Source organism: Oncorhynchus nerka, linkage group LG18 (genome assembly GCF_034236695.1).
Source record: "Oncorhynchus nerka isolate Pitt River linkage group LG18, Oner_Uvic_2.0, whole genome shotgun sequence".
In the NCBI taxonomy this organism is placed as follows: Eukaryota; Metazoa; Chordata; class Actinopteri; order Salmoniformes; family Salmonidae; genus Oncorhynchus; species Oncorhynchus nerka.
In genome coordinates, this window is record NC_088413.1 from 13885381 (window position 1) to 13911605 (window position 26225).

General features: G+C 47.8%; 1 pseudogene; it reads right to left on the reverse strand.

Annotated features, from left to right (window-relative positions):
- Positions 1 to 14853: 14853 nt before the first annotated feature.
- On the reverse strand, positions 14854 to 24111 carry LOC135561998 (N-alpha-acetyltransferase 15, NatA auxiliary subunit-like; annotated as a pseudogene).
- Positions 24112 to 26225: the final 2114 nt, after the last annotated feature.

Here is a 26225-nt window from a genome sequence, read left to right on the forward strand (position 1 = left end):
ACAAAACGGATGGCACTGTGATAGACTGCATCCAATTTGTTGAGTAGAGTGTTGGAGGCTATTTTGTAAATGACATCGCCGAAGTCGAGGATCGGTAGGATGGTCAGTTTTACAAGGGTATGTTTGGCAGCATGTGTGAAGGATGCTTTGTTGAGAAATAGGAAGCCGATTCTAGATTTAACTTTGGATTGGAGATGTTTGATGTGAGTCTGGAAGGAGAGTCTACAGTCTAACCAGACACATAGGTATTTGTAGTTGTCCACATATTCTAAGTCAGAACCGTCCAGAGTAGGGATGCTGGACAGACGGGCAGGTAGCGATCAGTTGAAGAGTCACCCCTCCACTATCTCCCTGAGTCCAGACAGACAGACAGACAGACAGACATAACTACTAGTCACCCCTCCACTCTCTCCCTGAGTCCAGACAGACAGACAGACAGACAGACAGACAGACAGACAGACAGACAGACAGACAGACAGACAGACAGACAGACAGACAGACAGACAGACAGACAGACAGACAGACATGCCCACTTGATAACAGTAGAGTCCTCTGAGTGGAACAGTGGGAGACAAACAGTACCTCCTCTCCCCTTCTCCCATTCTCCTCTTTTCTACCCCTCTCCTCCTTTCAACTTTTCAACCCCTCTCCTCTTTCCTCTCCCCTCTCTCCTTCTCCACCATCTCTTCTCCTCTCCTCTTTCTTCTCCCCTCTCCCCTTCTCCTCTTTTTTGTCACTGACTTCTCACCAGTGATGTCATCATAACCAGTAACCTGTTCCTCTCTTGGCCCAGCCTGACCCTGACATATAGCATCAGGCCTGTTGAGTTGACTTGGGTAACAGACCTCTAGCTTCTACACCACATCCCCCCTTCTCCTGCTCTAACATGAGACCTCATCAGTACTCATTTTGGGTGCTGGTACTGTTTATATTGAGGTGCTGGAACATTAAGCCAATATTCTATAAGAGGTGAACTCAAGCAGTAGAAAGTTAGAGGTGATATTATAGGACACTATGTGAAATGTTGCTGCTCTGTCAGCAGTTTCCTGTGGAGTTTTTTTAACATATCAGTTTGCTGTCGTGTGTTCAACCACTGATCCAAGATAAGTTGCTAAGAAGTTAATCTCACATCATTGACGTTAGGACGTAATGAGAGAGAAGTCATATAGCCTAGCAGTATTTTACACTCTTCAGTCCACTCTTTATGACAGCAGACTGTGGAGCCCCAGTTAGAGGCAGATATGATACCTGCAGTGGACCCTGTTGTGGAGCACAGGTAGGATGCTGTTATGTTGATAGACACTTGTGACAGTTACTGAGATATGATTTGATATTGTAAGATATATTACAATTTATTATAATTATAACATTCAACTGGAAGCAGACAGTAAAAATGTGTCTCAAAGCAGGACAATGATGTGATCACCTGTAAATGTACTTTACTGTAGTCTAACTGTCCATCTGGGGACAGGCACTAATGTCAGGTAAGTTGTGATGGTGTCATGCATCTGACTGTTGTATATTCAGTGTGTCAAAGACTGATTGTATCTGTCTCTATGTAAATGAATGAGAGTATATATTATGTATTATATATTATATTGGTGTTATGTTAGAGTAGGAGAAGGGAGGGGTGTAGATGATAGAGGTCTGTGAGCTGAGTCAAGATCAACAGGTTCAACATTATATGTCACGAAGAGAGAGAGAATGAGAGAGAGAGAGAGAGAGAGAGAGAGAGAGAGAGAGAGAGAGAGAGAGAGCGTGTGCGCAAGAGAAATGAGCAGAGCGAGAGGGAGGAGAGAGGAGAGGTGGGGAGAAAGGAGGGTAGGGGAGGGAGGAGGGTAACGGAGAGAAAAGGAGAGGAGAGAGAGAGATTTGGAGGGGAGAGAGAAGGGGAGGGTCGAGAGAAGGGGAGGGGAGAGAGAAGGGGAGGAGAGAGAGAAGGGGAGGGGAGAGAGAGGGGGGAGAGAGGAGGGGAGGGGAGAGAAGGGGGGGAGAGAGGAGGAGGGGAGAGAGAAGGGGAGGGAGAGAGAAGGGAGGGGAGAGAGAAGGGGAGGGAGAGAGAAGCGGAGGGGAGAGAGGGGAGGGGAGAGAGAAGGGAGGGGAGAGAAGGGGAGGGGAGAGAGAGAAATAGGGGAGAGAGAAGGGGAGGGGAGAGAGAAGGGGAGGGTAGAGAGAAGGGGAGGGGAGAGAGAAGGGGAGGGTAGAGAGAAGGGGAGGGGCGAGAGAAGGGGAGGGTAGAGAGAAGGGGAGGGGAGAGAGAAGGGGAGGGGAGAGAGAAGGGGAGGGTAGAGAGAAGGGGAGGTTAGCTGGCTTCACTAGGGCCCTCTCAGCCAGCCTGCTTTTCTAGGGCCCTCTCAGCTAGCCAGCTCCACTAGGGCCCTCTCAGCCACCTGGCTCCACTAGGGCCCTCTCAGCTATCTGGTTCCACTAGGGCCCTCTCAGCCAGCCTGCTCCACTAGGGCCCTCTCAGCCAGCGTGCTCCACTAGGGCCCTCTCAGCAAGCCTGCTCTTCTAGGGCCCTCTCAGCCAGCCGGCTCCACTAGGACCCTCTCAGCCAGCCTGCTCCACTAGGGCCCTCTCAGCCAGCCTGCTCCACTAGGGCCCTCTCAGCCACCTGGTTCCACTCAGGGTCTCTCAGCCACCCGGCTCCACTAGGGCCCTCTCAGCCAGCTGGCTCCACTAGGGCCCTCTCAGCCTCCTGGCTCCACTAGGGCCCTCTCAGCCACCTGGTTCCACTCAGGGTCTCTCAGCCACCCGGCTCCACTAGGGCCCTCTCACCCAGCTGGCTCCACTAGGGCCCTCTCAGCCAGCCTGCTACACTAGGGCCCTCTCAGCCACCCGGCTCCACTAGTGCCCTCTCAGCCACCTGGCTCCACTAGGGCCCTCTCAGCCACCTGGCTCCACTAGGGCCCTCTCAGCCACCTGGCTCCACTAGGGCCCTCTCAGTCAGCTGGTTCCACTAGGGCCCTCTCAGTCAGCTGGTTCCACTAAGGCCCTCTCAGCCACCTGGCTCCACTATGGTCCTCTCAGCCAGCTTGCACAACTAGGGACCTCAGTCAGCTGATGTGTAGGAGAGTGTGAGCTGTGTGTACAAAAAGTAGAAGTACAAATGTCAAGGGAAATGAACTAAATAGCAAGGCCATGCTCACTGAGTCTGTACATTGTCCATTTAATTTCTTCTCTGGAGAAGGGGAGAGGACAGGAGAGGGGAGGGGGGGAAAGATCAGTGGGGGAGAGGGGAGGGGAGAGGGGAGAGAGGAGAGGAGAGCGGAAGAAGATGAGGGGGAAAAGAGGGTGAATAAAGGGGGAGGAGAGGAGAAGAAAGGGGGAGAAGATGAGTGGGGAGAAGAGGAGAAGAAAGGGGGAGAAGAGGAGAAGAAAGGGGGAGAAGATGAGTGGGGGAGAAGAGGAGAAGAAAGGGGGAGAAGATGAGTGGGGGAGAAGAGGAGAAGAAAGGGGGAGAAGAGGAGAAGAAAGGGGGAGAAGATGAGTGGGGGAGAAGAGTAGAAGAAAGGGGGAGAAGAGGAGTGGGGGAGAAGAGGAGAGGGGAGAGAAGAGGGGGGAAGAGAAGAGAGGGGGAGAAGAGGAGAAGAAAGGGGGAGAAGAGGAGTGGGGGAGAAGAGGAGAGGGGGAGAGAAGAAGGGGGGAAGAGAAGAGAGGGGGAGAAGAGGAGAAGAAAGGGGGAGAAGAGGAGAGTGGATAGAAGAGACGAGAATAATTGAAAGGGGGGAAAAGGAGAGGGGGAAGAGGAGAGAGAGGGGGAATAGGAGATGAGATGGGAGAAGAGGAGAAGAGGGAGGAGAGGGGGGAGAAGAGGAGAGGAGAGAAGAGGAGAGGAGAGAAGAGAAGAGGAAGAGAAGAGAAGAGAAGAGGAGAGGGGGAGAAGAGAAGAGAAGAGGAGAGGAGAGAAGAGAAGAGAAGAGGAGAGAAGAGGAGAGGAGAGAAGAGGAAGAGAAGATGGGAGAGAGGAGAAGAGGGAGGAGAGGGGGGAGAAGAGGAGGATGGGAGAAGGGGAGAGGAAGAGAAGAGAGAGGAGGTACTGTTTGTCTCTACTGTTATCAAGTGGGCGTTTCCACTATATTTAGTTTACCAGTCATTTCAGTGAAGGGAACAAGTACACACTTTAGGAGAAATGAGAGATAATTGGGACAATGATTCCTTCTGGTCTCCAGTCCTGCGTCTGTGACACCAGATTACCACCTAGTGGCCATAAGAGGAACTGTCCTGTCAGTGTGTTTTTACTGCTGGCTCAAAACAACACATGACCTGCAAACATGATAAGATTCATGTGTGAGTACTAAGAATATATGAATATAGTATATTATATTATATTTATTATATATGTGGGTCTGATAAGTAAACACTCTTAATGTTTGCTGTTTTATCCCTCAGAAGAACATTGTTCACTATGTAACTAAACACATGTGAAACCTCATGATAAGACTGTCTTCCCATCACATCATGAAAGGTCATGTTGATGTTCATTTAACCTCTGTGTCTCTCTTCCTCTGACTCCTCCCTTTCTCATTTGTTTCTCTCTGTCTCTCTCTCCTCTGTCTCTCTCTTTCTCCTCAGATCTCCAGGCTCAAAGCGTCAGTCCACCAGGTAGGTAGAGTATAAATCTACAGTGATTATAGCAGTTCAATATTAGTCAACTTTATTATCCCACATGGAGAAATTCATGTGTCCATACAAACCATTCTAATCCCCAATAACAAGTAGTGTTTTATGGAACTACTAATACTTGTCAACCACAAAGCATCACTGCTGTTAGAATAACAGAATCACTGTCATCATCTGTCCTCACCACTGTGTTTTCCTCTCTGCTGTTTACAGCTGAACTCTCAGTCAGACTGGTGAATGGGACCACTTCCTGTTCTGGGACAGTGGAAGTCTTCTACAGAGGAGAGTGGTCAGGTCTATGTTTTAGTTGGTGGTGGAGAATAATGATAGAGACTAATGTTGTGTGTAGAGAGATGGACTGTGGGAATCCTGTAGCTGATTCTATAGGAGGTCTAGTTGAAGATGGAAGAAGAGGAGTCATACTATATAGTAGATGCAGGGGAAATGAGTCTTCTATTAGACAGTGTGACAACAGAAGAGGACCTGGTGTCTGTGATGGTAAATATTATCATCATGTGATCTGTTCAGGTAAGAGACTGGTCATATTGAGAGATTTATTTGTACATTATACAATATTACCATGTATCATGTTTTATGTATTTTTATTTCATTTAAATAGAGGGAGAGATGTCAGATGTATTTAAACATGATATTTGTGTTTGTCATATTGGTTTATGGGAGATGTTCATGGGCAGATCATTGTAGTTCAGATGGTACTGAAGTGAAGCTGCCTGATGGATGTCCAGCTGTTTATTTTCTATAAAGTGAAGTGAACTTATTCCTGTCTCCTGCCTGCATTATTCCCAACCCGATCCTGAGTGACTAAGAACCCATTTCTACCTCTTACAGTATCAAACATAGCAAACTACAATCTTTTATCCAACATATTTGTGTTTAGGCCTTGACATTGTCACCAACAAAACTGATTGAATGTTCAACCAACTCTTTTTCTCCAGAGTCTGTGCGGCTTGTGGATGGAGCTGGTCTCTGCTCTGGGAGAGTGGAGGTGAAGTCCAATCAGTCCTGGGGCTCAGTGTGTGAAGCTGACTTTGACCAGCAGGATGCAGAGGTAGTCTGTAGGGATGTTGGCTGTGGGGCTCCTGCAGCTCTACAGGGGGGGCTCTATGGAGGAGGTGGGGGTCAGACCTGGGATAAAGAGTTCCAGTGTAAAGGCAAAGAGTCCCTTCTCCTGGACTGTGACACCTCAGACAGAGAGAACAACACCTGCCTACCTGGTAATGCTGTTGGACTCATCTGCTCAGGTAAGAAACAGTTTGTCACTCAGTCAACATTGTTTCTCACCTGGAGTGAAGAATATGAGAGACAATGTAGGTGTGTTTTAGTGAGAAAATAGTAAGATTACTGTCTCTCTCTTTCTTTTCTCAGAGCCTGATGATGTGAGGCTGGTGGGAGGAGGCAGTCGCTGTGCTGGTGGAGTGGAGTGGTACGACCAGGGAGAGTGGAGGATTGTGGGAACTGAGTACAGGGACCAGGAGGGTGTAGCTGCAGTAGTGTGTAGACAGATGGGTTGTGGCTCCACTGTTTCAGTACCACCTGGAAACACCACTGGAGGGATTAGAGTTTCCTGTCCTGGGTCTGAGTCTTCACTGAGGGAGTGTAGAAGAATGTATGATCTCCGTCCTGGACTCACAGTGATCTGCTCAGGTAATAACAAGATACACTATATGGCCAAAAGTATGTGGACATTTGTGGATCCGGCTATTTCAGCCACAGCAGTTGCTGACAGGTGTTTGAAATTGAGCACACAGCCATGCAATCTCCATAGACAAACATTGCCAGTAGATTGGACTTACTGAAGATCTCAGTGACTTAACATGGCAAGTCTAGGAGCAACAACGGCTCAGCCGTGAAGTGGTAGACAACACAAGCAGAACGGACCGCCGAGAGCTGAACCACGTAGAGCGTAAAAATAATCCTCTGTTGTAAAACTCACTGCTGAGTTCCACATACTTTTGTCCATGTATTATATCTCCTTCCTGGACTCACAGTGATCTGCTCAGGAAATATCAACATATTATAATTATATTCAACTGATTTCCTTCATTCATACAACTTCCTCTGCACCTCTCATGATGACTGTTTAACTTGTCAGTCTGCTTTACTAAATAGATCACTCAGTCAAGTAGGAATCAAATACAACTTACATATTCCAGAATGCTATTTGAGTGTTACCTCAGTGAACGTCTCTACTCACTACCACTGTCACATGTCATGTTATTGTCATATCTAAATGAGGAAAGTAGTTGAGGAGCTACGTTTTCTTTTTCTCTCCTCTTGTTCCAGATGTCCTGCTTAAGCCTGATATCAACATATGTTGTCTCAGTGACTGTAGGCCCACTACTCATGTTGCCCTGTGAGGGAGGGTGGCTGGCACTGTTACATGCTGATGTTATTGTCAAATCTATAGGAAACTAGCTGAAGAGGTTTTCTTGCTCTCTTTTATTGTTACAGATCTCCTGGTCCAGCCTGATATCTTCCTGACTGACCCAATGGGAGGGGTCTTCAGGGGCCACCAGGGGCCCGAGATGTTCAGGGGCTACAACTTCACCATCACCTGCTCCACTCAACCACAGTACCCAGGAGGCTCCTTCCTCCTCACGTTCACCGGCTCCAACAGAACCCAGACCCAGCCAGCTGTCAATCACTCTGCTGCCTTCCTCTTCCCTGCTGCAGATGACTCCCACCAAGGGAACTACAGCTGTGTTTATGACAATTATGTTTTCTCTCATAACTTCTCCTCTGAGAGCGAGCTCCTCTCCCTCACCATCACAGGTAACTGAACATGAACCAGACTTATAACTTTGTCATTGACAGATTTCCCACAGATCTATGTGATGATGATCAGTCCCCTCATCAAAGGTGTTTCTGTTTGCAGCCTCTCCTCTGCCAGCCTTCATCATCAGACACGTTGTAGTGCTGCTGATCCTACTGACATCCATCACCACCTCCTACCTGTACTACAAGGTAAAGACATTTACTCAGACGTTACACATCATTTAAACTAGAGGGAGAGGAGGTGAGGGAGAGAGAATGGAGATACTAGAGAGTAAATGTCTGACTGTTGGTGCTGTGTCTCCCTAGCCCACCAGGAGGCAGAAGAGAGTGAACAGGGTGAGCAGCATGGATCTTTATGTCAATGCCATGGAGATGGTCTCTCTGAGCTCCAGAGCTGAAGCTGGACCGGGAGAGGAGAGAGCAGCCCAGGGGACGGAGTAGGAGTAGAATGAAGCTGACCCTACATGCTGATCTTAGGTCAGTTTTGTGTTTTAAATCGATGGTCAGCAGTGGACTGGTGTTTAAAATGTGGTGACAAACCTTAAGTGATTCTAATTTTAATAACAAGTTCAGAATTAGTTTATCTTTCTAGAACCTTGGACGAAATTTAAAAGGAGTGACTGCAACCACCATTATTCATTTCGTTTGTTTTATACCACCAGAGAAACATGGGGTTTTGGGTAACATGGGATTTGGGTAACATGGGGTTTTGGGCAACATTGGGTTTTGGGTAACATTGGGTTTTGGGTAACATGGGGTTCTGGGTAACATGGGGTTCTGGGTAACATGGGGTTCTGGGTAACATGGGGTTTTGGGTAACATGGGGTTTGGGTAACATGGTGCTTTGGGTAACATGGTGTTTTGGGTAACATGGGGTTTTGGGTAACATGGGGTAACATGGGGTTATGGGTAACATGGGGTTCTGGGTAACATGGGGTTTGGGTAACATGGGGTTTGGGTAACATGGGGTTTTTGGGTAACATGGGGTTTGGGGTAACATGGGGTTTGGGGTAACATGGGGTTTTGGTAACATGGGGTTTTGGTAACATGGTGTTTCGGTTCATTTAAGAAACGAGCTCAATTAGGTCTGTTTTGCATTCCATCAGTGGAGGCTGGTGGGAGGAGCTATAGGAGGACTGGCTCGTTGTAATGGCTGAAACGGAGTAGGTGAAACGGAGTCAAACACTTGATCTGTTTGATACCGTTCCATTCATTCCCTTCCAGCCAATACAATGAGCCAGTCCTCCTATAGCTCCTCCCACCAGCCTCCACCGCATTCTATACATTCATTCCCTTCCAGCCAACACAATGAGCCAGTCCTCCTATAGCTCCTCCCACCAGCCTCCACCGCATTCTATACATTCATTCCCTTCCAGCCAACACAATGAGCCAGTCCTCCTATAGCTCCTCCCACCAGCCTCCACCGCATTCTATACATTCATTCCCTTCCAGCCAATACAATGAGCCAGTCCTCCCTATAGCTCCTCCCACCAGCCTCCACCGCATTCTATACATTCATTCCCTTCCAGCCAATACAATGAGCCAGTCCTCCTATAGCTCCTCCCACCAGCCTCCACCGCATTCTATACATTCATTCCCTTCCAGCCAATACAATGAGCCAGTCCTCCTATAGCTCCTCCCACCAGCCTCCACCGCATTCTATACATTCATTCCCTTCCAGCCAATACAATGAGCCAGTCCTCCTATAGCTCCTCCCACCAGCCTCCACCGCATTCTATACATTCATTCCCTTCCAGCCAATACAATGAGCCAGTCCTCCTATAGCTCCTCCCACCAGCCTCCACCGCATTCTATACATTCATTCCCTTCCAGCCAATACAATGAGCCAGTCCTCCTATAGCTCCTCCCACCAGCCTCCACCGCATTCTATACATTCATTCCCTTCCAGCCAATACAATGAGCCAGTCCTCCTATAGCTCCTCCCACCAGCCTCCACCGCATTCTATACATTCATTCCCTTCCAGCCAATACAATGAGCCAGTCCTCCTATAGCTCCTCCCACCAGCCTCCACCGCATTCTATACATTCATTCCCTTCCAGCCAATACAATGAGCCAGTCCTCCTATAGCTCCTCCCACCAGCCTCCACCGCATTCTATACATTCATTCCCTTCCAGCCAATACAATGAGCCAGTCCTCCTATAGCTCCTCCCACCAGCCTCCACCGCATTCTATACATTCATTCCCTTCCAGCCAATACAATGAGCCAGTCCTCCTATAGCTCCTCCCACCAGCCTCCACCGCATTCTATACATTCATTCCCTTCCAGCCAATACAATGAGCCAGTCCTCCTATAGCTCCTCCCACCAGCCTCCACCGCATTCTATACATTCATTCCCTTCCAGCCAATACAATGAGCCAGTCCTCCTATAGCTCCTCCCACCAGCCTCCACCGCATTCTATACATTCATTCCCTTCCAGCCAATACAATGAGCCAGTCCTCCTATAGCTCCTCCCACCAGCCTCCACCGCATTCTATACATTCATTCCCTTCCAGCCAATACAATGAGCCAGTCCTCCTATAGCTCCTCCCACCAGCCTCCACCGCATTCTATACATTCATTCCCTTCCAGCCAATACAATGAGCCAGTCCTCCTATAGCTCCTCCCACCAGCCTCCACCGCATTCTATACATTCATTCCCTTCCAGCCAATACAATGAGCCAGTCCTCCTATAGCTCCTCCCACCAGCCTCCACCGCATTCTATACATTCATTCCCTTCCAGCCAATACAATGAGCCAGTCCTCCTATAGCTCCTCCCACCAGCCTCCACCGCATTCTATACATTCATTCCCTTCCAGCCAATACAATGAGCCAGTCCTCCTATAGCTCCTCCCACCAGCCTCCACCGCATTCTATACATTCATTCCCTTCCAGCCAATACAATGAGCCAGTCCTCCTATAGCTCCTCCCACCAGCCTCCACCGCATTCTATACATTCATTCCCTTCCAGCCAATACAATGAGCCAGTCCTCCTATAGCTCCTCCCACCAGCCTCCACCGCATTCTATACATTCATTCCCTTCCAGCCAATACAATGAGCCAGTCCTCCTATAGCTCCTCCCACCAGCCTCCACCGCATTCTATACATTCATTCCCTTCCAGCCAATACAATGAGCCAGTCCTCCTATAGCTCCTCCCACCAGCCTCCACCGCATTCTATACATTCATTCCCTTCCAGCCAATACAATGAGCCAGTCCTCCTATAGCTCCTCCCACCAGCCTCCACCGCATTCTATACATTCATTCCCTTCCAGCCAATACAATGAGCCAGTCCTCCTATAGCTCCTCCCACCAGCCTCCACCGCATTCTATACATTCATTCCCTTCCAGCCAATACAATGAGCCAGTCCTCCTATAGCTCCTCCCACCAGCCTCCACCGCATTCTATACATTCATTCCCTTCCAGCCAATACAATGAGCCAGTCCTCCTATAGCTCCTCCCACCAGCCTCCACCGCATTCTATACATTCATTCCCTTCCAGCCAATACAATGAGCCAGTCCTCCTATAGCTCCTCCTACCAGCCTCCACCGCATTCTATACATTCATTCCCTTCCAGCCAATACAATGAGCCAGTCCTCCTATAGCTCCTCCCACCAGCCTCCACCGCATTCTATACATTCATTCCCTTCCAGCCAATACAATGAGCCAGTCCTCCTATAGCTCCTCCCACCAGCCTCCACCGCATTCTATACATTCATTCCCTTCCAGCCAATACAATGAGCCAGTCCTCCTATAGCTCCTCCCACCAGCCTCCACCGCATTCTATACATTCATTCCCTTCCAGCCAATACAATGAGCCAGTCCTCCTATAGCTCCTCCCACCAGCCTCCACCGCATTCTATACATTCATTCCCTTCCAGCCAATACAATGAGCCAGTCCTCCTATAGCTCCTCCCACCAGCCTCCACCGCATTCTATACATTCATTCCCTTCCAGCCAATACAATGAGCCAGTCCTCCTATAGCTCCTCCCACCAGCCTCCACCACATTCTATACATTCATTCCCTTCCAGCCAATACAATGAGCCAGTCCTCCTATAGCTCCTCCCACCAGCCTCCACCACATTCTATACATTCGCTTCCAGCCAATACAATGAGCCAGTCCTCCTATAGCTCCTCCCACCAGCGTCCACCACATTCTATACATTCGCTTCCAGCCAATACAATGAGCCAGTCCTCCTATAGCTCCTCCCACCAGCCTCCACCGCATTCTATACATTCATTCCCTTCCAGCCAATACAATGAGCCAGTCCTCCTATAGCTCCTCCCACCAGCCTCCACCGCATTCTATACATTCATTCCCTTCCAGCCAATACAATGAGCCAGTCCTCCTATAGCTCCTCCCACCAGCCTCCACCGCATTCTATACATTCATTCCCTTCCAGCCAATACAATGAGCCAGTCCTCCTATAGCTCCTCCCACCAGATTATTATTATATTATTTAGTATAGTCTACTGTTAGATTCTTTATGTTGAAGTGTTTCCATTATTAGTCCAGGTATTATTATAATCATCTGTTCATTCTTTGTATTTTGAAACACTTTAATAAAAGGGGACATATTTTTCACAAGTCAACTTGGTTTATTGTTGTAGTTTGTTTTCTTTTAGATGTATAAATCTCATGATGTTGATATTGATTTACGATGCAGATTATTGTTATGTTGTTGTGCCTTCAGAAAATATTCACACTCCTTTACTTACAAAATGGGAGAAAACATTTTATTTTTTTAATTTTGTCAATGATCTACACAAAATACTCAACCCCCTGAGTCAATAGGTGTTTGGATCACATTTGTCAGTGATTACAGCTGTGAGGTCTTCTGGGTAAATCTAGAAGAGCTTTCCACATCTGGATTGTGCAACATTTGCCCATTATTAACCAAATTTAACCAAAATTCTTCAAACTGTCTAATTAGTTATTGATCATTACTAGACAACCATTTTCAGGTGTTACCATAGATTTTCGAGCAGACTTAAGTCAAAACTGTAACTCGGCCACTCAGGAACATTCACTGTTTTCTTGGTAAGTACAGTGCCTTGCGAAAGTATTCGCCCCCCTTGAACTTTGCGACCTTTTGCCACATTTCAGGCTTCAAACATAAAGAAAATTATTCAGCCCCCTTAAGTTAATACTTTGTAGCGCCACCTTTTGCTGCGATTACAGCTGTAAGTCGCTTGGGGTATGTCTCTATCAGTTTTGCACATCGAGAGACTGACATTTTTTCCCATTCCTCCTTGCAAAACAGCTCGAGCTCAGTGAGGTTGGATGGAGAGAATTGTGAACAGCAGTTTTCAGTTCTTTCCACAGATTCTCGATTGGATTCAGGTCTGGACTTTGACTTGGCCATTCTAACACCTGGATATGTTTATTTTTGAACCATTCCATTGTAGATTTTGCTTTATGTTTTGGATCATTGTCTTGTTGGAAGACACATCTCCGTCCCAGTCTCAGGTCTTTTGCAGACTCCATCAGGTTTTCTTCCAGAATGGTCCTGTATTTGGCTCCATCCATCTTCCCATCAATTTTAACCATCTTCCCTGTCCCTGCTGAAGAAAAGCAGGCCCAAACCATGATGCTGCCACCACCATGTTTGACAGTGGGGATGGTGTGTTCAGGGTCATGAGCTGTGTTGCTTTTAAGCCAAACATAACGTTTTGCTCTGTTGCCAAAAAGTTCAATTTTGGTTTCATCTGACCAGAGCACCTTCTTCCACATGTTTGGTGTGTCTCCCAGGTGGCTTGTGGCAAACTTTAAACGACACTTTTTATGGATATCTTTAAGAAATGGCTTTCTTCTTGCCACTCTTCCATAAAGGCCAGATTTGTGCAATATATGACTGATTGTTGTCCTATGGACAGATTCTCCCACCTCAGCTGTAGATCTCTGCAGTTCATCCAGAGTGATCATGGGCCTCTTGGCTGCATCTCTAATCAGTCTTCTCCTTGTATGAGCTGAAAGTTTAGAGGGACGGCCAGGTCATGGTAGATTTGCAGTGGTCTGATACTCCTTCCATTTCAATATTATCGCTTGCACAGTGCTCCTTGGGATGTTTAAAGCTTGGGAAATCTTTTTGTATCCAAATCCGGCTTTAAACTTCCTCACAACAGTATCTCGGACCTGCCTGGTGTGTTCCTTGTTCTTCATGATGCTCTCTGCGCTTTTAACGGACCTCTGAGACTATCACAGTGCAGGTGCATTTATACAGAGACTTGATTACACACAAGTGGATTGTATTTATCATCATTAGTCATTTAGGTCAACATTGGATCATTCAGAGATCCTCACTGAACTTCTGGAGAGAGTTTGCTGCACTGAAAGTAAAGGGGCTGAATAATTTTGCACGCCCAATTTGTCAGTTTTTGATTTGTTAAAAAAGTTTGAAATATCCAATAAATGTCGTTCCACTTCATGATTGTGTCCCACTTGTTGTTGATTCTTCACGAAAAAATACAGTTTTATATCTTTATGTTTGAAGCCTAAAATGTGGCAAAAGGTCGCAAAGTTCAAGGCGGCCGAATACTTTCGCAAGGCACTGTACCTTGTGTAGATTAGTCCTTGTGTTGTAGGTTATTGTCCTGCTGAAAGTTGAATCGTAACCCAGTGTTGGTGGAAAGCAGACTGGTTATTGTCCTGCTGAAAGTTGAATCGTAACCCAGTGTTGGTGGAACGCAAACTGAACCATCTTGGATGTTGCCTGTGCTTTGATCCATTCCGTGAATATTTTTATCCTGAAAAACTCCCCAGTCCTTAACAATTACAAGCACACCCATAACATGATGCAGCCACCACCACCAGGGGGGGGGGGAGTGCACCTCATATTCAGGAAGGTGTACTCAATGTTCCCTACAGTGTATTTTTCACAAGTCATTATAGTTGGTTTGGTTTATTTTCTAGTTTAGTTTCTCTCATGATGTTATGGATCATAAATGTTACATTGTTTATGATGTACATTATTGTTAAGATGATGTTAGTAGTATTTAGATAATGATGTTATTGATTATAAATGTTATATTGATTATGATGTAGATTAGTGTTATGTTGTTAGTAGTATATAGATAATGATGTTATTGATTATAAATGTTAGTAGTATAGAGATAATGATGTTATTGATTATAAATGTTATGATATTGATTATGCTATAGATTATTGTTATGATGATATTAGTAGTATATAGATAATGTTATTCTCTTATGATCTGTGGGTTACAGAGGAAGTACATTGTACAGGTCTGATATACAATAGATTGTGTGTGTGTATGCTGTGTGCATATGAAATAATCAAATCATACAACCAACCAATCACTCAATAAGATAAGTAAATAAATATTGTATTTAGAGTGGCAAAAAGTCTCCCCTCTGAAAAAATACCAAGTGTTGCTGTCCATTACATAAATAGTTTCATCTCATCTGTCTGTTGGTTGTGTTTTTTTAATAAACTCTTTGATAACAGTTGATGACAGTGTTTATTGATGTATTTTCAGTTAGAGTAGTAGTCCGTCAGCAAGATAAAAAAATAAAAAAGTCCCTTTTCATTCACTTCCCCTCTTCCTCCTCCTCCTCCACACACACAGTCCTAGTTCGCAACGTCGGAGACAGAGATGAAACTAACTGTGCCAAAGCCCAAGCAAAGGAGAGACAAACCCTCTGTCTCTTCCACTTCAACGTTTCAACAGGTGCGACAAAATGGCGTCCAGTCGACTTGGTGTCCCCCAAGGCTCGGTGCTAGGCCCGTAAGGTTTCTCCAACCGTAACGCAGCTCACATGTCATTGGCCAGCTCCTCGGTCTCTGTGGAGACGTCGCCATTGGAGATCTTGGTGTTCTCCTCGTACCCCGTGGGCATGAAGGCTAGCGTGTACGGTAAGAGCCTGTGACACTCCGCACGGTAAGACTCTGCCCGCTCCTTTGACTCGCCCAATCCTCCATTCCGGAGCGCCTCTAGTACCTCTGTGCAGATCTGATTGGAGGACGGGGAGCGAGAAATGAATTATAGGTCAATTATGTAATCAATGTTTTAGTTATCGTTTCTGCATTTCTGTTCTGCTGTTTTTACATTGAAAAAGTCAGAAAATGGAATAACAAATGATGTCATCAAAAGAAGGATTCACGACAGAAAAACTCTGCCTTGTTAAATAGGATATGAAAACGTCTGGTTGTTCGCCAGCAACGTAAATTAACAACCCAACCCACTAGACGACAGCAACATAACAACCCAACCCACTAGAAGACAGCAACATACCAACCCAACCCACTAGACGACAGCAACATAACAACCCAACCCACTAGACGACAGCAACATAACAACCCAACCCACTAGACGACAGCAACATAACAACCCAACCCACTAGACGACAGCAACATAACAACCCAACCCACTAGACGACAGCAACATAACAACCCAACCCACTAGACGACAGCAACATAACAACCCAACCCACTAGACGACAGCAACATAACAACCCAACCCACTAGACGACAGCAACATAACAACCCAACCCACTAGACGACAGCAACATAACAACCCAACCCACTAGACGACAGCAACATAACAACCCAACCCACTAGACGACAGCAACATAACAACCCAACCCACTAGACGACAGCAACATAACAACCCAACCCACTAGACGACAGCAACATAACAACCCAACCCACTAGACGACAGCAACGTAACAGCCCAACCCACTAGACAACAGCAACATAACAACCCAACCCACTAGACAGCAACGTAAATTAACAACCCAACCCACTAGACGACAGCAACGTAAATTAACAACCCAACCCACTAGCCGACAGCAACGTAAATTAACAACCCAACCCACTAGAAGACAGCAACGTAAATTAACGACCCAACCCACTAGACGACAGCAACATAACAACCCAACCCACTAGACAACAGCAACATAACAACCCAACCCACTAGACGACAGCAACATAACAACGCAACCCACTAGACAACAGCAACATAACCCAACCCACTAGACGACAGCAACATAACAACCCAACCCACTAGACGACAGCAATATAACAACCCAACCCACTAGACGACAGCAATATAACAACCCAACCCACTAGACGACAGCAACGTAAATTAACAACCCAACCCACTAGACGACAGCAACGTAAATTAACAACCCAACCCACTAGACGACAGCAACATAACATTCCAACCCACTAGACGACAGCAACATAACCCAACCCACTAGACGACAGCAACATACCAACCCACTAGACGACAGCAACATACCAACCCACTAGACGACAGCAACATACCAACCCAACCCACTAGACGACAGCATAACAACCCAACCCACTAGACGACAGCAACGTAAATTAACAACCCAACCCACTAGACGACAGCAACATAACAACCCAACCCACTAGACGACAGCAACATAACAACCCAACCCACTAGACGACAGCAACATAAATTAACAACCCAACCCACTAGACGACAGCAACATAACAACACAACCCACTAGACGACAGCAACATAACAACGCAACCCACTAGACAACAGCAACATAACAACACAACCCACTAGACGACAGCAACTCTCCAGGCCGTGGTAGTAGGACCAGTTACAACAGTGTTATGTAGGGTATATGAAGCGTACCAGGCTTCAGGGCATTCTCTAGACCGTGGTAGTAGGACCAGTTACAACAGTGTTATGTAGCGTACCAGGCTTCAGGGCCTTCTCCAGACCGTGGTAGTAGGACCAGTTACAACAGTGTTATGTAGGGTATATGATGTGTACCAGGCTTCAGGGCATTCTCTAGACCGTGGTAGTAGGACCAGTTACAACAGTGTTATGAAGGGTACCAGACTTCAGGGCCTTCTCTAGACCGTGGTAGTAGGACCAGTTACAACAGTGTTATGTAGGGTATATGAAGCGTACCAGGCTTCAGGGCCTTCTCTAGACCGTGGTAGTAGGACCAGTTACAACAGTGTTATGTAGGGTATATGAAGCGTACCAGACTTCAGGGCCTTCTCTAGACCGTGGTAGTAGGACCAGTTACAACAGTGTTATGTAGGGTATATGAAGCGTACCAGGCTTCAGGGCCTTCTCTAGACCGTGGTAGTAGGACCAGTTACAACAGTGTTATGTAGGGTATATGAAGCGTACCAGGCTTCAGGGCCTTCTCCAGACCGTGGTAGTAGGACCAGTTACAACAGTGTTATGTAGGGTATATGAAGCGTACCAGGCTTCAGGGCCTTCTCCAGGCCGTGGTAGTAGGACCAGTTACAACAGTGTTATGTAGCATACCAGGCTTCAGGGCCTTCTCTAGACCGTGGTAGTAGGACCAGTTACAACAGTGTTATGTAGGGTATATGAAGCGTACCAGGCTTCAGGGCCTTCTCCAGGCCGTGGTAGTAGGACCAGTTATAACAGTGTTATGTAGGGTATATGTAGCGTACCAGGCTTCAGGGCCTTCTCTAGACCGTGGTAGTAGGACCAGTTACAACAGTGTTATGTAGCGTACCAGGCTTCAGGGCCTTCTCTAGACCGTGGTAGTAGGACCAGTTACAACAGTGTTATGTAGGGTATATGTAGCGTACCAGGCTTCAGGGCCTTCTCCAGACCGTGGTAGTAGGACCAGTTCTCAGGGTCTCTCTCCTGTAAACGGCGGTAGACCGCTGTAGCTTCATCCAGACGATCCACGTTCAAAAACACACTCCTACAGGTGGGAATACACTGTTAGAGATCTCTGTGTTCCAGGTGAGAGTGACAGACAGAGAGAAGGTGAGAGGATTCAGTCTTGATTTCTTCGTGGATCCAAATAAAGAAATCAAATGTGTGTGATGGCTGCAAACACACACACACACACACACACACACACACACACACACACACACACACACACACACACACCTCGTGTCTCCTCGACGGCCAGTTTGTCACAGAACTGTTCCTTGTAGGTGGTGAGGTGGTCCAGAGCCTCCCTGTAGAGTCCAGCCTCCCTCAGGACCTGGTTCTGGTACAGCAGCTCACTGTACTCACAGTTCACCTTGTCTGGAGACGTCTAGGAGAGAGAGGTTATAACAGGGTTATGTAGTGTCTATGGTTCTGGTACAGCAGCAGCTCACTGTACTCATAGTCCACCTTGTCTGGAAAAGTCTAGGAGAGAGAGGTTATAACTGGGTTATGTAGTATTATGTCGTGTCCATGGTTCTGGTACAGCAGCAGCTCACTGTACTCATAGTCCACCGTGTCTGGAGACGTCAAGGAGAGAGAGTTTATAACAGGGTAATAACAGAGTTATGTAGTGTAATAACAGGGTTACGTAATGTTATGTATTGTCTATGGTTCAGATAGAGCAGCAGCTTCCTGTACTCGTGGGGAGGTGAAACAGAAAAAAGAGAGAGAGGGAAAGTGAGAGAGATGGAGAAAGAGAGGCGAGAGACAAGTATAAAATCCTTCAACATCACAGGCTTCATCATGTACATGTTTACATAGAGCACCACTTCAGTAGAACTACATGCTGGGACAAAGGCAGGAAGCAGGTTGGTCTTATCAGGAGGCCCAGAGAGCATGGGACAAAGGCAGGAAGCAGGTTGGTCTTATCAGGAGGCCCAGAGAGCATGGGACAAAGGCAGGAAGCAGGTTGGTCTTATCAGGAGGCCCAGAGAGCATGGGACAAAGGCAGGAAGCAGGTTGGTCTTATCAGGAGGCCCAGAGAGCATGGGACAAAGGCAGGAAGCAGGTTGGTCTTATCAGGAGGCCCAGAGAGCATGGGACAAAGGCAGGAAGCAGGTTGGTCTTATCAGGAGGCCCAGAGAGCACGCTCCATTGCGGTCGTGACAGACACGCCACACAGATTTACATCACTTTAGAGGCACAGGCTGACTGACTATACTGAGTCGTACCGTCAGCTAGCTTTACCGTGTCGCACAGTCAGCTAGCTTTACTGAGTCGCACCGTCAGCTAGCTTTACCGTGTCGCACAGTCAGCTAGCTTTACCGTGTCGCACCGTCAGCTAGCTTTACCGTGTCGCACCGTCAGCTAGCTTTACTGTGTCGCACCGTCAGCTAGCTTTACTGTGTCGCACCGTCAGCTAGCTTTACTGAGTCGTACCGTCAGCTAGCTTTACTGAGTCGTACCGTCAGCTAGCTTTACTGTGTCGTACCGTCAGCTAGCTTTACTGTGTCGTACCTTTAGCTAGCTTTACTGTGTCGTACCTTTAGCTAGCTTTACTGTGTCGCACCGTCAGCTAGCTTTACTGAGTCGTACCGTCAGCTAGCTTTACTGTGTCGTACCGTCAGCTAGCTTTACTGTGTCGTACCGTCAGCTAGCTTTACTGAGTCGTACCGTCAGCTAGCTTCACTGTGTCGTACCGTCAGCTAGCTTTACTGTGTTGTACCGTCAGCTAGCTTTACTGTGTCGTACCGTCAGCTAGCTTCACTGTGTCGTACCGTCAGCTAGCTTCACTGTGTCGTACCGTCAGCTAGCTTCACTGTGTCGTACCGTCAGCTAGCTTTACTGTGTCGTACTGTCAGCTAGCTTCACTGAGTCGTACCGTCAGCTAGCTTCACTGTGTCGTACCGTCAGCTAGCTTCACTGAGTCGTACCGTCAGCTAGCTTCACTGTGTCGTACCTTTAGCTAGCTTTACTGAGTCGTACCGTCAGCTAGCTTTACTGAGTCGTACCGTCAGCTAGCTTTACTGAGTCGTACCGTCAGCTAGCTTTACTGTGTCGTACCGTCAGCTAGCTTTACTGAGTCGTACCGTCAGCTAGCTTTACTGTGTCGTACCGTCAGCTAGCTTTACTGTGTCGCACCGTCAGCTAGCTTTACGTGTCGTACCGTCAGCTAGCTTTACTGTGTCGTACCGTCAGCTAGCTTTACTGAGTCGTACCGTCAGCTAGCTTCACTGTGTCGTACCGTCAGCTAGCTTTACTGTGTCGTACCGTCAGCTAGCTTTACTGTGTCGTACCGTCAGCTAGCTTCACTGTGTCGTACCGTCAGCTAGCTTCACTGTGTCGTACCGTCAGCTAGCTTCACTGTGTCGTACCGTCAGCTAGCTTTACTGTGTCGTACCGTCAGCTAGCTTCACTGAGTCGTACCGTCAGCTAGCTTCACTGTGTCGTACCGTCAGCTAGCTTCACTGAGTCGTACCGTCAGCTAGCTTCACTGTGTCGTACCTTTAGCTAGCTTTACTGAGTCATACCGTCAGCTAGCTTTACTGAGTCGTACCGTCAGCTAGCTTTACTGAGTCGTACCGTCAGCTAGCTTCACTGTGTCGCACCGTCAGCTAGCTTCACTGTGTCGCACCGTCAGCTAGCTTTACTGTGTCGTACCGTCAGCTAGCTTTACTGTGTCGTACCGTCAGCTAGCTTTACCGTGTCGTACCGTCAGCTAGCTTTACCGTGTCGTACCGTCAGCTAGCTTTACCGTGTCGTACCGTCAGCTAGCTTTACCGTGTCGTACCGTCAGCTAGCTTTACCGTGTCGTACCGTCAGCTAGCTTCACTGTGTCGTACCGTCAGCTAGCTTTACTGTGTCGTACCGTCAGCTAGCTTTACTGAGTCGTACCGTCAGCTAGCTTTACCGTGTCGTACCGTCAGCTAGCTTTACTGTAACTCAGACCGTAAACTGATGAGGGAAAACACTTTGTTGTGAGTGGTAGTCATACATTATGTTCTCAAAGCTCCTACTGTTGCACTAGAGCAGTGGTTTCCTCTCCTCGTCTCCTTTCCTTTCTCTCTATTGATAAGATAGAACTGAACTGATCAATCAAATACTGTGCCTGGTACAGACATGCCGCATATTACTTCCACCTTTACTACGTTCACGGCAATGTTGTAAAATATAATGCTTTCTCAATGACTTACCTGGTTAAATAAAGCCTAAATACATGGTTTTCAGAAACAAGGAGAGGAAGCCATTTTGGATTAGTGGTGTGAACGGTGAACACAGTGTGTACCAAAATCCCCGATTCCTTTAGAAAAACATTCCCTATTGCCTTAATCCTTGCTCTCTTTACATGACACGTATATGCATCGCATGCACGTGGTCAACGACCTATTCGCATGGGACTAGTATAACTAGAAAATGTTGATTATTATTACTCCAAAATGCCCATTATTCCAGAGGATTATTCAGATGGGATTCGTTTTTATGTCATGATTTTTATTATTTTTTACGATGATTTTTTTTCTCAATAAATTGACAGTTATGACAGAAGCCTGGGACAGACCAAGGACAGACTGATTCAGCCCATAGGTTGGCTTGTCTCTGGACATACCGTACCGGTTGTGTTTTCCTGAACTCCTCTACTATCTTGGCAGCCATCTCGTAGTCCTCTAGGAGGCGATGGCGTAGCCGGTCCATGAAGCACTCTGGGCTGGCCGCAGCAACTGGTACCTCGTCTCCTACAGGGGGAACAAGGAGAAGTTAGCCATTAGCTTAGCATAGTGCGCTAGTCTCTCATAGGGAAACAATGAGAGAGGGGCTAGCAAGTTAGCGGTTGGCTTAGCATCAAGTTCCTGTTCCTTTAACTTAAAATGTATTCTTCTTTCCTCCCTTCCGTGAAGTAACCTGATCTCACCAATGAGAAAACAAAGGCAGCAACAAACAAAAAAAGAGAGAGCAAAGAGTAGTTGGCAGAGGAGGAAGTAGATTTTTGTTTCTGCTGAGTCATGTTGACAATGCTAGAATATGCTGACACTAACTGACTTTCCCAGTTAAATAAATACTAGAGACATGCTGTTTTAAATTAGTTAAGTCTGCTAACAGGACAACTGATAGCAACAATATTCTAGTAGTAGTTTAAAATAAAACATTTACTCGTGCACATTAATGTTATAAACGCATCGTTCAATTGATCTTTATCATGATAATTCTGTAAATGTGTTGTGAAATTGATTGTTGAGTATGTGTGTTGCGGTGTGTCTGTTGTGGTGTGTGTGCTGACTGGAGGCTGGGTCTAGCCTGTGTGTGTGTGTGTGTGTTGACTGGAGGCTAGGTCTAGCCTGTGTGTGTGTGTGTGTGTTGACTGGAGGCTAGGTCTAGCCTGTGTGTGTGTGTGTGTGTGCTGACTGGAGGCTGGGTCTAGCCTGTGTGTGTGTGTGTGTGTGTTGACTGGAGGCTAGGTCTAGCCTGTGTGTGTGTGTGTGTGTTGACTGGAGGCTAGGTCTAGCCTGTGTGTGTGTGTGTGTGCTGACTGGAGGCTGGGTCTAGCCTGTGTGTGTAGTGGTGTGTGTGCTGACTGGAGGCTGGGTCTAGCCTGTGTGTGTGTGTGTGTGACTGGAGGCTAGGTCTAGCCTGTGTGTGTGTGTGCTGACTGGAGGCTGGGTCTAGCCTGTGTGTGTAGTGGTGTGTGTGTGTGTGTGCTGACTGGAGGCTGGGTCTAGCCTGTGTGTGTGTGTGTGTGTGTGTGTGTGTGTGTGTGTGTGTGTGTGTGTGTGTGTGTGTGTGTGACTGGAGGCTGGGTCTAGCCTGAGATAACGCATATCAGTGCAGGGCCTTATCTGCTGGAAATGTCAGCACAGATTTCACTCATGCGTGTGTATGTGGGTGGGAGAGCCAGTCACGGCCCTGTTTTAGAGAGACAAGAGCAGGGCTCTGCTACTTAATGTCAAACGGGTGAGAGAGAGTGTGTGTGTGTGACTGGAGGCTGGGTCTAGCCTGTGTGTGTGTGTGTGTGTGTGTGTCTGGTGAAACGGAGAGAGAGACAGAGAGAGCAAGCATCCTAGCAGAAGCAGGTAACCAATAAGAATGATAGACAACAGACTGACGACACAGTCAATTCAAAACCTATTGTGTAGCCTGGCTAGTGAACTATTTCACCGACACTCATAACTGCAAAATGGCCGACAACACATGAACGGGTGCGTTATTAAACCAATGTTACTCCTGTTGTAAAACCGCCTCTCAAGAGCTCAAATTTGGGCCATTAACGTTCAAAATATTCCTAGAATAGCCTAACTGAAAACTAACGGAATATCTTAACCAGACAAGATTATTTTGATCAGCATGTCTTTGCTAGTTACCTTGCTTTGAAGTAGCCTACCTTAACCACCTCAAAGTATTTAGTTGGAATTGCAGTGTTGTATAGTCCACTATGGGGTAGCCAATCATCCTCCAGGAGAGCCTTAAAGGGCCAATGTTGTATAGTCCACTATGGGGTAGCCAATCATCCTCCAGGAGAGCCTTAAAGGGCCAGTGTTGTATAGTCCACTATGGGGTAGCCAATCATCCTCCAGGAGAGCCTTAAAGGGCCAGTGTTGTATAGTCCACTATGGGGTAGCCAATCATCCTCCAGGAGAGCCGACTATGAGGAGAAGCCAATAGACAGAGGATAGACTACATTTCAGTCTGATTCTCTACAGTAGTAATAATAATGTATTTTTATTTTGTTAAGTGGTTCCTTGCAACATTATAATGAGGTAGAAATGGTTTTACAGACGTTTTCTGACACACTTGACGGCATCCCGTTTCAGTCACACATCCACAGACGACATCCCAGGCGTGTTTTTAAAAGGTTACAGACATGACTCTGGAGGTCGTTGCGGAGGCCTCGTCTGACCAGGTTGTAAGCCTCCTCCTCCTTCCCCAGACAGTTCAGGGTTAAACCCTTCATCGCCAGGGTCTCTGCAGGGTGGGGGAGGGGGTGACAACGAGAGGTCATCGTCAGGGTCTCTGCAGGGTGGGGGAGACAACGAGAGGTCATCGTCAGGGTCTCTGCAGGGTGGGGGAGGGGGACAACGAGAGGTCATCGTCAGGGTCTCTGCAGGGTGGGGGAGGGGGAGACAACGAGAGGTCATCGTCAGGGTCTCTGCAGGGTGGGGGAGACAACGAGAGGTCATCGTCAGGGTCTCTGCAGGGAGGGGAGACAACGAGAGGTCATCGTCAGGGTCTCTGCAGGGAGGGGAGACAACGAGAGGTCATCGTCAGGGTCTCTGCAGGGTGGGGGAGGGGAGACAACGAGAGGTCATCGTCAGGGTCTCTGCAGGGAGGTGGAGACAACGAGAGGTCATCGTCAGGGTCTCTGCAGGGAGGGGGAGACAACGAGAGGTCATCGTCAGGGTCTCTGCAGGGAGGGGGAGACAACGAGAGGTCATCGTCAGGGTCTCTGCAGGGAGGGGGAGACAACGAGAGGTCATCGTCAGGGTCTCTGCAGGGAGGGGAGACAACGAGAGGTCATCGTCAGGGTCTCTGCAGGGAGGGGGAGACAACGAGAGGTCATCGTCAGGGTTTCTGCAGGGAGGGGGAGACAACGAGAGGTCATCGTCAGGGTCTCTGCAAGGAGGGGGAGACAACGAGAGGTCATCGTCAGGGTCTCTGCAGGGAGGGGGAGACAACGAGAGGCTTTATAAAGGGGTCTACATCTCATCCCTCCCTTACCTCCATGTTCTGTGAACTTGGGGTGGGACAGGATCTGCTTGCAGAACTTGAGTCCGTTTCTGTGCTGCTTGTGTTAGTAACGTCGCTGGGGTGAGAAAGAGAGAACTGTTGATCTTCCAGGTGTTTTGAATGGCTGAAAGCCTGCATGTACCTCCCACGCCAGGTGTTTTGAATGGCTGAAAGCCTGCATGTACCTCCCACGCCAGGTGTTTTGAATGGCTGACAGCCTGCATGTACCTCCCACGCCAGAGACAATGACCCAGAGAGTCCGTGACAACGTGGTTTGTCACGGTAGAAAAACCTTCTTTATTTTTTTTATTTACCTCAGAAAAGCGGTCTTACCAATACCAAGAGGGAAGTGGGACAAGTGTTGACAAAAAGACGCTGATATGAATACCAAGTGTCGTCAAGGCAAAGGGTGGCTACTTTGAAAAATCTCAAATCTTAAATATATTTTGATTTGTTCAACATCTTTATTTTGGTTACTACATGATCACATATGTCTGTTATGTCACAGTTTTGATGTCTTCATTATTATTCTACAATGGAGATAAAAACCCTGGAATGACTAGGTGTTCTCAAACTTTTGACTGGTACTGTGTGTGTGTGTGTGTGTGTGTGTGTGTGTGTGTGTGTGTGTGTGTATAGTTCTTTCACTTTTTTGAGCGCAAGGATTTCACCGTACCCCGCAACGACACCTTCAACCCCGTACCGACACCTTCCACCCCGCAACGACACCTTCCACCCCGCAACGACACCTTCCACCCCGCAACGACACCTTCCACCCCGTACCGACACCTTCAACCCCGTACCGACGCCTTCAACCCCGTAACGACGCCTTCCACCCCGCAACGACGCCTTCCACCCCGCAACGACGCCTTCCACCCCGCAACGACGCCTTCCACCCCGTACCGACGCCTTCCACCCCGTACCGACACCTTCAACCCCGTACCGACACCTTCAACCCCGTACCGACACCTTCCACTCCGTACCGCAACGACACCTTCCACCCCGTACCGACACCTTCCACCCCGTAACGACACCTTCCACCCCGTAACGACACCTTCCACCCCGTAACGACACCTTCCACCCCGTAACGACACCCCGTAACGACACACGACACCTTCAACCCCAGAACGACACCTTCAACCCCGCAACGACACCTTCAACCCCGCAACGACACCTTCCACCCCGCAACGATACCTTCAACCCCGCAACGACACCTTCAACCCCGCAACGATACCTTCAACACCGCAACGACACCTTCAACCCCGTACCGACACCTTCAACCCCGTACCGACACTTTCCACCCCGCAACGACACCTTCAACCCCGCAACGACACCTTCAACCCCGCAACGACACCTTCAACCCCGTACCGACACCTTCAACCCCGTACCGACACTTTCCACCCCGCACCGACACTTTCCACCCCGCACACA